General features: G+C 44.9%; 1 protein-coding gene across 4 annotated transcripts in view; it reads left to right on the top strand.

Moving 5' to 3' along the window:
• Positions 1-13,381, top strand: part of Dad (Daughters against dpp) — an 87,399-nt gene that overhangs the window by 62,427 nt on the left and 11,591 nt on the right. The gene's annotated exons all lie outside the window — the stretch shown is intronic.

Genomic DNA, 13,381 nt, shown 5'->3' with positions numbered 1-13,381 from the left:
AAAACGCTATTTTCATTACTGAAAATATTTGAATCGATTTCGTTCCTTAAGTACATCATTAATTAGGTATTTCAAATAGATATTCTTGCATTCACAGAATTATTAGACTTACCTTCTCCGAATGTGATGTAAAATTGAGGCAGTCCAATCAATTAAAACACTATTAACATTCTCTAAAATACTTCCCTTTCTCTAATTGTTCATCATGACGCTGCATTTGCAGTATGTCTTCCTACATATTTTTAGGTGCTAATTCAGTGCATAACCGATAAATTTTAGTGTTTACTTTGGGACATATAGCGAGTGGCAATATTAGGAACATGGGCGATATTAAGTACGGTTATCCTAGTTAATTAGAATCAGTGGTGCACTCAGGACTTAATCTTGGAGGGAGCCGAGTTGAACGCATGAAAATATTTTTAAAAAGAATTTATTCAACATAAATTCAACAAAATTCACGAGGTGACTATAAAAATGTATTTAAAGAAGAAAATCCACTTTTCTTTTGTTTCTATAAAGCCCCTTCCTTTGGGGGGACGGACTGGTCAAAATAGAGGGTAATTAAAACTTTGAAAGTTTTCTTACATTGAGATTACACGACAGTGTGCTAAATTCGAGGAAATCATTTGGCTTCGTCTATCTAGATACAATTTTCGCTGATAATTATTTTAGTATACTTTGGGATGCTATTGTGGTCTAGTAGGTATCTGGCCAGATCTGTTTCTGGCGATCTCGATAACAACGCGCAGAACTGGGAAGAATGTGTCCTGGAAAAATACCATCGACGGAAAGTAAAAACGTCCGTGGCCGGAGATGTTGGTCCCTTGAGGACTCGCCTCAAGGTAAGCTACTAGTTTCATATTTTACTCCAGCGTCGTCTAGTTTCCCTCAGTTTCCGATTACACGTAAGATCACGCTGAAAACGATTCTTGGTTTCCCACGCGTAGCGATGCAGCCGGCGGAGATTGATTGATTTATGAATCGTAAATAACTGCGACACTTTATTATTTAACCCGCCGCCATTATTGGCACGCGCGTCGTGGGAACTGCATTAACAGGAAGCTGTTGAATAACATTATTGGTACGCGAAGAATTGTTTATTATCTCAAATTCGCAACGAAGTACCATTTCAAAACAAATTCGCCTCTGTACACTTCTGCATAGTATTTCCATTGTAAAACTCGAGCAGAATTGAAGATCAATCTTCCGGCGACTGAGGAATGAAAATGTTTTATTCATTACATAAATTTTACGCGCCAGTTGCCTTTTAATCGCCCATTGTAACTGAAGGCACAGAAATGGGAGAAACCCTGCGAGTTAACGACTTGAGAGAATTACTTCAGTGCAAGTTACTTACTTACTCTTTTAACAGAATTCAAGATCGTAGGATGTGCTGGTAGCATTAATTTGTCCGAGTAATTATGTTGGGAGCTCGTTATGCCTATACACTTCATGCAATTCGATCGTATCATTCCGCTGGTTATGAATCATTTCCGCGCAGGAATCTCAGTTACGTTATTATTCCACGCGTTAGTCGTTAAACTAGTCCATCGCGATCGATCGCGAGTTTAAACGAAATATTAAACGCTGCTCCGGTACGTTTCGATCTCTGTCATAATTGTGGATAATCGTCCATTAACCGCGCTCTATAATTACAGGCGAAAGGTACGCGAAATAATTATGCGTAGGTACGTTTAGCATTGGGTGCTCGAGCAGGGTGTAATTACTACGAATCTCTTCCTAGTGCTTTCCTCAAAACACTTGCCCAAAAGGTCGCTCTAGAGTGCAATTTAAAGCGCCCCAAATAATCGAAATATTAGAAACGAAAGTAAGCGAACGCCGAAGTGATTCGACTGCTAATATGTAGGTGATCCTGCAGGTAATTGCTACGAGCAGCATATCTATCTTCACGCTCATTAATCCTATGCCAAACGATATTACATACTACTTCACTTTCTCTTCTACACCTTCGAATATCCATTTTCATTACACACTGCTCAAAGCGACTGGCTAATCGCCTTTCTAAACAATTCAGAGGAATCAAGCGAATACCAGGAAGGGGAAATTGAAAAACCTTTTTCGTTAATTATTTCCTTTATTCCATATCACTTTGCGCTTCGCATTAAGACAGCACCTGTTTAGTTGCTATACCTATGTATAAGTCCAACCACGCTGCGCCCAGAACTCGCAAATAAAGCAGAATGTACTTCTACTGACAAGGGAAGATCCTGAACTCGAAAATCCGAAAAATTCTGAAACTTTCTGCATATATATAGGGGATTTCCTCCTGATTACAAAGCAATTTTTTTTTGCCGCTCAAATTCACTCTAAGCGGGTGGAATTAACCCCTGAAAATTCGGCTATTTTTCGATTTTATTTCGTAACTCGCAATCTGTAAGAGATAGAAAAAAAGTTTCAAGAGAAAAGTTACTTCTTTTAATCAGATCTATCATTTGGTGAGAAAAATATTTTACAGCTCACGAGTTATAACACAAAATCGGAAAATAACCGGATTTTCAGCGGTCAATTACACCCCCTTAGAGTGAATTTGGGCAGCAAACAAAAATTGCGTTGTAATCAGGAGGAAATTCCCTATATATCCACAAAGTTTCAGAGCTTTTCGAATTCCCGGGTTCGGGATGTTCCCTCGTGAGTCCCGAGGGGCCAGGAAAATTGCCGCGGACGGTTCGCTCGTGGTTTTATTTGCACAGCGAGATGCTGCGGAAACAAATACGCCCCGGGGTCCACGACAGCCTGAACGGGGGCGCTGTTCGTCGGAATAGGCAGCCCTCTAATTATTTCGAGCGGCGTACACGCGCAGATTCTACGGCAGATTTCCAATAACCACACGTAACGACGGCAGAATCCGTTGCTCTCGGTGTTCGTGGAACAGTGTTTCGCGGTAGCCCGAAACTGTACTCGGAAACAAGCCGCATATATCCGCGGCCATTTCACTGGGAGATTCCTACCAGATAGTATATCACCGCGGTGCTCTTATTTCCCCGACCATCTTACATCGGCAACGACAGACAGGATCGCCCGGAGGAACGCGGTGCCTCTGCCGACGCTGCCTTTAGCTGGTAATTATACGCAGCAACGTCCGAGGGAATGTTAATTTTAGAAACCCGCGGCCAAACAAACCAGGAATGGTGTTGCATGGCAGCGTGCCCTCTTTGATCCGTCATTGGCTGCGGCATAGGCGCCACTTCGCCGCGTGCATCTCTGTTATCGCGGCTGAACACCGCTTTGCTCGAAACCCTCTCTCTCTCCCTCTGTCCGCGCGGCTCGGCTATCGCCCGGTCTCGCCTCCTCGATCGGACGCACCTACGTCGGTGCCCACTGTACGTGTTGGGCGCACGAACACCGCGCGATGACTCGGAGGAAATCTCCCTTGCAAGGTGACCGATCCGTTTTCCTGGTATCGGAAATATGAGGTGTCCGTGGAAGTCGGTTTCTCCATTCCACTGACCGCTGCGTGGACATTCGCATTGTGCGTTCAGTGAGTCCTTAATTCTTTTGGAGGACGTGTTTTCTCAGGAGAGAAGTGTAGTAAGGGAGATTTATCAGTAGCGAGGGTAGGCACTAAGAAGAAGCAAATGGGTTATTGTATTTTAGCAGCGAAGGGATGATACAGGATTATTGTAGTTAATACTGTGTCAGAAGTGGTGGATCTATAGATTCCCAATAGAGCCTGTGAGCAATAGGGATTTGGTTAATTGGTCATTTATGAATATTAAATTTTTATAAGACAAAAGGCTTTTGTGATTCAACAAATACTTATAAAAAATCTCACTCACTGTCATAAATTATATTTTAAAATTATTATTCGTAATGTATATATATCAAAGAAGTCCTGAGTGACTGACTGACTCATCAACGCCCAGTTCGAACCGTTTAACCTAGGAACGTGATATTTGAAAGGTACATTGTTTTCATGACGTAGGCACCCACTAAGAAAGGATTTTTGGAAATTCCATCCCCAAGAGGGTGAAAAGCGGTAAAATGTATTTTCCCGGAATCCCTAATATCTCTTAGGCCCGATTAGATATCAATTTGGTTCTTACTCACAAAGATTACCCACGCAAATGCCTAAAAACCAATTTCCAAATTCTGACATAATCGACCCTTAAAGTGTCAAATCTGAATCTGGTAACAGAACTTTTTGTAACGTGTCGTATTAATAAGTGTACATTGAATTGGGGCGTCTTAATTTTTGAATAGTAGGTATGAACGAACAGATACATATATAAATGTTCGTTATACAAAGATTACTTTACAGAAATTACATGGAAAATTACTTAAAACAACAGATACGTGTAAAAGTAATTTTTTTAAATTATTCTACCGCAGCGAAACACGGGTAGTATTTTGCTAGTTAAATAAAACAGGCGGTAAAAATTATTTTGCCCAGAGTAGCGGAAGTTGCAAGTTGGACTCCTTTTCCTTAAGGGGAGGTTCTGGTCTAGAGCCCCAAAAAATAGGCGATCTTTAGGAATTAATTAAAGGAAAACTACTATATATAATTTAATGGGACTTTTTGCATTGTATTAAGGATGTCTTAAGTTATAGAAATATATTTTTTGTTTTATAATTAATCATTACAGACAGCACTGGGGAGTCGTTAAAGTCAAGGCGTCAAAAAATTGATCCAAATCTGTGAGACCTGTATCCCCAAAAGTTATTCTCCGATTCGACTGAAACTTTTTTTATTTTGAAGAACATACTTCTGGCTAGGGGGGAAACCAGAGCAAATTACAAAAATACCATGTTTTTAAGAAAATAACGACACTTGAAGTTTGAAATCACTTTTCCCAATATTTTTCACCCTTTCAACGCCTTTGAAAATTATAAATTTTCAATTTTTGTATTTTTTTTTCTAGTATCCCTCCTAGCCCGAAGTATATTCTTCCAAGTAAAAAAAGTTTCAGTCGAATCGGATAATAACTTTCGCAGATACAGGTCCCACCGTTTTGAGAACACTGTTTCGAGAAAAACGCGTTTAAAGTTTTACGTGAGTGCCGAGTGGCCGGGTGTTACGCATGCATTTGCCGCTACTCAAATGCCTATAACTTCGTGAATTTTACGAATTTCAACAACTCCTTTTAACCAAATATTCCTAAAACCTTGAACATTCGAAAAATGAAATAAAAAAAAACCGTCTTTCAGACCGAAACCTCCCCTTAACAACATGTCTCATCCAGAAGGTGTAGATGAACATGTATAAGATCCCTACGTAATATCGCAGGACCAACTGCAAGCAGTTGCCTCTCATTTACCAGAAGGAAGCACTCGTTGCCACTCAACGTTGGAATGGCGTTAGGAGAGAAGCTACCAATTTCAACGCACGTCCTCCAGCGAATGGATCGGGAAAACAGTGAAATCAGGCGTCTCTTAACGCGGCACAAGCGTGCAAAGGTGGCAAACTGGCAGCAGTACATACATCGGAGCGCAAACAATCAGAGGTTTACCGGCGATGGCTGGCTTTCTCGCGGGGCTGCGCGTGTCGTTAGGTATGCGACACGTATCGTATACCTACACCGAGCCCGTACGGTCGTAGAAAGGCCGTTTGAAGGACAAGGGTCATGTCTGACGCCGATATACATACATGCATGTGTATACACATACACGACGCTGCCTCTGCTACTTACCTTTACCGTGCAGCTGCCGCCACATGTGGGTGCGCCTTTCTGACCTCCGTCACGCTTTCGTTCAGTCCGCGCTGGCAATAGGAACGTTCGTTCCAATTTTTCCATCGAAATCATAGTAAAACGAACGGCTCCTCTTACGAAGAAGAAGAGCCCGCGGCTTTCGCGCGTCTTCGTACTCGCATTCGCAAGGGGACAGCCGCGAACAATTTCTATACACACATCCAAGCAGCGTTCCGTCCATTTGCATGCAGCGAAAATGACAGATAAGTCTCGGTCGCAGCGAGCCCGGCGATTTCGAATTCCTCCGGAATGGATGGCGCGAAATTCAGCAACGCCGTGCGTGCACGGCTTCCACCGGCGTATATTTACGATACGTTATCGCGCGAAACAGCAACGCCACTATTAATAACAATTATATATCGCGGCAGACCGCCACGCCATTTTCTTCGCATTCTTGCGATTCTTTTAATCCCGATAGCGGCGCGTGTACCCGGCGGTGCGCGCACGCCTCCACCGACGCACGCAACCCATTCTGCGTGCGTGCGCGCGCGCGCGCGCGTGCGGACAAGCGAGTGTGCGGTAGGTGCACCTACGTTACGTAGTTACAGTCGGCTCGGCCGTGCCAAGGTTGGGAACCTTATCTAAGCTCAGGGTGTTTGACCCAACTGGGAAAAGACATTGGCACTCTCGGCACTTTGCGTCGCCACGGTTGCTCGGCCGATCCGCATGAGGCCGCGTTCACAATCACCGCGCACCGCGATTGGCAGAGATCCGATTAGACGCTGGCTCGATCGCTGAAAGCCGTTGCACTCGCAGCGTCCGTTCGATTAAACATGCTGCTGACGGGGCACCGATAATTGGGGTGGGTTGCTTCCTTGCCGATTCATCTTGCTCAGGCTTTTGAGGTTTTGAGTAGTTTTGGGGGATCTTTGGGGGAGTGAAATTGAAAGAAACTGGGGTGGTGATTGTGGAGGAAGTTCTATCGGAGTGTGTGCCTACTGTTTCAGTGTGATAATTAGGATTATTGTTAATGAAACAGCATAATAGTTATAGTTTATACTAAATAACACTAGATATCTCTAGATTGTTGGTACTAAATTTTACATAGGTTTGTACGAAAAACGGGACTTTTAGCTCCACCCTGCTCTACTGTGGAATATACAACCACTTATTTAAAAAAGGGTTCAATTTTTTAAAAATAAAATCCCGAAACTACTTGTGATTTCAGACCTTACAGGTAGGCATAACCCCTCAAGGATACCCTCCGGTCAGAGCGCTTGAAAAGTTAAGGGGAGGTTCTGGTCTAAATGTCGATTTTTTTTTTATTTCATTTTTCGAATGTTCAACCTTTTAGGAAAACGGGTTTGAAAGGATTTGTTGAAATTCGTAAAATTCCCGAAGTTATAGGCATTTGAGTCGCGGCAAATACATGGGTCACAACCGGCTACTCGGCGCTCACGTAAAACTTTAAGGGGAGGTTCTGGTCTAAATGTCGATTTTTTTTATATCATTTTTCGAATGTTCAATCTTTTAGGAATACGGGTTTAAAAGGATTTGTTGAAATTCGTAAAATTCCCCAAGTTGTAGGCATTTGAGTCGCGGCAAATACATGGGTCACAACCGGCTACTCGGCGCTCACGTAAAACTTCAAATGCGTTTTTCTCGAAACAGTGTTCTCAAAACGGTGGGACCTGTATCTTCAAAAGTTATTATCCGATTCGACTGAAACTTGTTTTATTTTGAAGATTATTCCTTTGGCTAGGGGGGGGGGACTAAAAAAAATTACAAAAAGTTGAAAATTTATAATTTTTAAAGGCGTTGAAAGGACGAAAAATACAGGGAAAAGTGATTTCAAACGTGAAGTGTCGTTATTTTCTAAAAAAAAATGTAATTTTTGTATTTTTTTTAGTCCCCCCCCCCTAGAAAAAAGAATAATCTTCAAAATAAAAAAGGTTTCAGTCGAATCGGATAATAACTTTTAGAGATACAGGTCCCACCGATTTGGATCAATTTTTTGACGCCTTAACTTTAACGACTCCCCAGGGCTGTTTGCACTGATTAATTATAAAACAAAAAATATATTTCTATAACATAAGACATCCTTAATACAATGCAACAAGTCCCATTAAATTATATATAGTAGTTTTCCTTTAATTAATTCCTAAATATCACCTATTTTTTGGGGCTCTAGACCAGAACCTCCCCTTAAGTGACGATCGCATGAATTTACTTGTCTACCCACAGAGCAATCCTGTTTTGCTCAGAAGCAGATTGGGCCCCCAAAATAGCCCTCCACGGATAAAAGACTTGAAATAGTAGTAATATCTTGATCGCAACGTTTCGAAACGCAGATACGTGGACGCGCCGTCAAGGTTGTCCCTGTAGGTCGTGAGAAATTTCGAAATATTCCATTGATAACATTGGCGATGCACTATCTCGGGCGGCAGCGGTCGGCATTATCGTCTGAAAACATCTGGAAATCTGTGATCTCAGAAGGAGGACGGCGGACGTCGATCGATACAAGCAGATAACCATTAATCGCGGACAACTGAGAGCCAACCTCTGTTTCTTCGCAAGCGCTCCTAAGTGCAAGCTAATCACGGCCGATGCTTGAAATTTTCTGAGAATTCCATTAATTACAGATAAGTGGCTGCCTAATACCTGAGCGGACTCCCGCACTCCCTTGCCCGCTCGTATCTCAGCCCCCTAACCTCCTACTGGGAAAGGAAGCTCCTAAAAAGCCCGGCGTATCGACAAGTAATCGCGTTGAATTTATCACGCGACCCTCCACCCGCTCTGGCAACGATCTCGAGATGGATCAAACTAATTCCGCCGTTCCACGCATGTTTCTTCTCCCCTGCGCTCTTTTCTTCGTCGCTGCAGAATTTATTAGCAGCGATCATTTACCCCCCGCGGATCTTCCGCCCGGCACGGGGAATGATTTAGAGGCGGCGATTTCTGCGAATACACGCGCGAACCCGTGCTTTTTATACCGTTTGAATTTACTCCCGCCGCGCGACACCCTCGAATCGGAAGCCGCCGGGCAGACGGGGGGTGTTGGCCGCGCGGCGACGATTTTTAATCGCGCTAAAAGGCGCCCGCCCTCTCCTCGCTCCCTGTCTCAACGTCCCCGGGAGACACGGCCGTGTTGAATGCGCCTCCGACGCCGTACCCTTCCCACGTGTTATCGATAGGACGTGTGTCTTCTGCAAAAGTGCCGGCTGCGCCAGCGTGTTAGTTATCAAGCCGCCACGAGGAGGCGCGATGCAGTATCGGGGCGGAGAACGAAGAGCGGTGTGTATCTCTCTTTGCAAAATGCGCTCACCTACCGCACCTCCGATCGTATCGCATTCCGTGCAAGACTCCCAGACACTTTGCGCGGCGCTGTCGTGTGTCTCGGGCCGCGTTATTTTTCCCTCTCATCCGTGTTTGCACACGCTCTCGCGCAAACACCTTGCTGTATATCGCCGGTGCGCGGCAATTGGTATGCGACAGAGGAAGGTCGGCCCGAGAGATCTGTGAACGGTGAATATCTATCTATACCCATCGCCTGTGAACCGTTACAGCAGAATTTCTGGACGACCGGGCGGCTGGCGGGTCGCGGACAAACATTCGAGGGTGGTCCAGGAGCACCGGCACCCAATTCGGCGAGCGTTCGCGTTTGGGTGCTTCTCATTAGACTTGCCAGTTGCAAGGAACGGAATCCTAAACAGTTGCTACTATTTCCTGTCTCGCGATTCGACGAGCAATGTCGCACGCACAGGCGAGCGTCCTCGCGCTGAGGAGGAGGATGGTCCTTCGAATGATATCGCTAGACGTATAATCTGCTCCGCGGACGGTATAAAATAATACGCCGGGGCGTACGAACGGGGACAGTTAACCGCGGCGGATTCCGCAATTGCTCCTTTATCGCGATGCCCCGCTCAGCCCCGGACGGAATTGCTTTATTACAGGGCTCGATTCGCTTTCAATTCACCGTGGCGTGGTAGCGCGGACGCACGCTCGCGGTGTCGTCGTCGGGCTCATTACCCTTGCAATTTGTCAGGCTCGGCTGACAACCACGCGAATTGCGAAAAAGATGAGGGAAAAGGGGGGCCCATTATTCAGTGTCCGCGCCGGGCCGACTCGCGGGAACGTTGAGGTAGCCGCGCGGCGGCAAGTTACGGCCTTAAGGTAGCCCCTGTATCTTTGCGAGACGTCGGGGTTCAAGTGTCCAGTCATCACCCAGAAGGATACAGCTTTATTGCGAGCGGGACGAACGGAGGCTTGAAGGGGTCGGAGTAGTTTACTGCGCGGGGTTATCGCGGGCCGGATCAACACGTAGCTGGAACCATCGCGATTATTGCAACTCCCCCTCGGGGCCGTTATTTATGGGCAATGTTCCTCGATGCGGAGATACCGATTCAATCGGCTCCCCGTTTCGTCCGGCCACTTCTGGGCTCGTCCTTTATTTTTCGCGGAAGCCTACGCTTCAACGATGATCGATAAACCCAGTCTAGGCGCTATTGGATCATTGCGGGCAGCATTAGAGGCTCCGTTGCTGAGTTAGCGGTGTTTGCAGGCACATTTTTTTAAAGTATTACAAGATTCATGACCACGCTAGATCTTCACGATGTGGTATTTAAAAAAATATCTAACAGGTACTGCCATCCGTCCGGGCTTCCCCGGATTTGTCCTCTTTTTCAGGGCCTCCGGGGGGATTTTCTGTAGTGATCCGGGTTTTTCGATACTGCTCGCCTAAAAAGTCATAAATATTTTATCTTTATTCCTTGACTCCAGTTACAGTCTATAATTTACAGGAATTGTTGTCGTGGGATATCATACTTAACCCTTAACTGGTACCTTGGGGTCGCTCGTGACCCCAGGCCCGCAAAGTTCGCTGCAAAATTTTTGGTTGTCTAAGCTTGTAAACTGTTTTTCTAATTAATTTTATAATAATAGTTTAACTTTCTAGGTTCCTATTATTTTACACATTACCTAAGAACAAAATATTCATAGAGGTTGATTCAGGGTCGACTTTACAAATTTCTGTGTCCTTTTTTATTTGGGGTCTGCCACGACCCCAGTATACCAGCCACGTTTGCCAAAAACAGTATACCAGTTAAGGGTTAATATAAGAAACAGTTGAATGTGTCCGGGTTTCAAGCGCAAATGTGCGGGATTTTAATGCTCTCTGCCCTAGATTAGTGATTCTACAGATGGCAGCCCTACTAACAGAGATAGCTAGAAAATTCTTTTTGGACACTGGATCACACCAAAGTACAAGGATTCAGAAGCGTATTATTTAATCAGGTAGTGCTACTCGAGTGGCACTGCCCTCGATAAGACCACGCGAGTCATTGACCTTCTAAACGAACTCTAACCTAAATGGTGATATCGAGTATGTTCTAAGCTTTGGCAAAAAGAGTTGCACGAGTAGATTCGTGCCAGTGCCGATGCACCGAATCGAAGCACAGGGGAGCGAATCTCATCGAGAAACGCGAATAATACGAGTGGACTTTCGCGAAACGGCGGCACGCGCCAATTCTGAACGGCGCCCCATGATTCAATGGGGCGAGCCTAGGGATTTATCGGAGGCGGCTGAGAGCCGGCTGCGGGGACGATCGTAGATAGACACGAAAATTCGTGGTTCGTCACGACGCCGACAACGGCGACGGCAGCGGCGGGCGACGCGACAAGCGTCCTTGCTCCAACCACTCGCGCTACTACCGATGACGTAATCGTCGCGATACCCCGCAATCTTGGCGCCTCGGTAAACTCGTAATATCTATTTTTATCTAGTGGAAGCAGGGGCTCCGCTCCGTCCCGCCTCGTTCCCCGCCGCGGCACGGCGCGCGTACTTCGACACACCCGTATTTCCAACGCCTCTTCTCCCCGACTCATAACCTCTAAATTCAGTCCGCAGTCGAGGCGATCGTTCTCTCTCGAACGGACAATAATCACCCGAACTCCCGTTTCTCGTCCGCCGCGAAGAATTTCCTTTCAACCTTTCGATTGGAGAAAGTACGCTCCCTTCGCGGCCGAAGCATACTTCTCGCGCGTAGGCATTTCTGTCTCAATGTTTTTCAAGTCCAGTGGCAATTGAGGGGATTACCCGCCGCTGGGAAGTCAAGGATAAGTTCGCGGATCCGTTGCGAGATGGCGCGTACGTGTTTCCGCCGGGAACAGGTTAGGATAGGTTCGGGGCAGCCGCGGCGATGCGGCGACACGTTAATTATAGTAAAATGCATTGCGATCGATTTATTATCGGCCGGGCTGGCTGTCCCCGACGGTGTTTTGCATATTTAAAAGCACGTACGGTGTTCCTTTTTGAGGATGCTCGATAAAGAGGCGCCAGCCAGCTCTATCTGCGGTACACTTCCTTTTATCGACTGGGTAGGGCTGCCACCTCTCCGGTTTTCGGCCGGTGATTCCGGTTTTAGCTTCCTATCTCAGGTTTCTGCTTGGGGCTGGTGAATTTTTTTAAACCGAGCACGGTATTCCCGCACGTATCCGCGAATTGCCTCGTATTATGCACGAAGAACCTTCCCTTTTGGCTAATGTTTAGCAATGTTTCATGCTTCCCTTGATCGTCCACGCCATTAGCCCTGTAGCCCCTGATTATTAGGGGAAATATGGGTAAAACCGGGACGCTAAGGATGAAAGCTCATAACTTTGACATTATTAATGTAAAAAAGAAATTGAAAGTAGGGTTCATTAGACTAAACTCTTTATTAATTAATAGTATAAATCCATTTGATTTAAAACAATAAGAAATACAAAAAAATTATGATTTAAAATTTGGTCCGTTTTTACGGTTTTACCCCATGGCCTGGGTAAAACCGGGTACCATACTAAAAACTGGCCCTAGCACCTATAGCAACGTAATTCGTCCAATTCTTCAGTCCCCCAACCAGTGCAGCCTTCGTGAGCCCACTTACAACAAGCTGTACACTGCACCCACCCTTCATTCAATTTGGATGAACCATATGATTCTTGGACATAAATGCAAATGTCTTCGTCACCACTGTTCTCATTATCTTTCGGTATTTTATTTAATTTTCTGGCTTTCTTCCTCTTTAGTCGTAGCCCTTTATTAAGATTAGTTCAATTTTGATAACTTCCTCTCTTTCGTTTCTTTGTTATACACATTTTGTCCAAAATCGGGTACCCGATATTACCCCGTACGGTTTTACCCCAGCATACAATTTTGTAAATATTACGGATTATCAACAATACCATGGCGAAATACAAACAAACTGTCTTAGTTATTTACACTTTAATATGCAACAATTAACTTAATTCACACAAGAAAGTACTTACCTGAACACTGTCAAAAGTATTGTAGGTTCTTTAAGTATCGAAAATTAGATCATAGCCTTCCAAAACACACCAGACGATATAACCTCACTATGCACGATTGTAAGACGATCGTCTTTTGTTGATGGAACAATGCACATCGTGACAATATGTGGCTGCAACGACGCGGGAAAATTTAAGGCCATTTTAAAAATAATAGCACGTCCCGGTTTTACCCAGGTACCCGGTTTTGTCCATATTTCCCCTACACGTGGAAAGGGTGGTAACACTGGGTGCGAGAATTATACGATATTCCATGAATAATTAGCTGACGTATTAATAAAAGAAACACTGTGAAAGACGAACGTAAACACAATTTGGAGGGTTTTGATGTGATTTTACTCGAAAACAAGGGTGTGGGAAAGAAGTGCAACTAAAAACTTCTTCATCTGACA

The sequence above is a fragment of the Andrena cerasifolii genome, chromosome 7 (genome assembly GCF_050908995.1).
Source record: "Andrena cerasifolii isolate SP2316 chromosome 7, iyAndCera1_principal, whole genome shotgun sequence".
NCBI classification, from domain to species: domain Eukaryota; kingdom Metazoa; phylum Arthropoda; class Insecta; order Hymenoptera; family Andrenidae; genus Andrena; species Andrena cerasifolii.
This window is presented reverse-complemented; position numbering and strand designations above follow the sequence as displayed.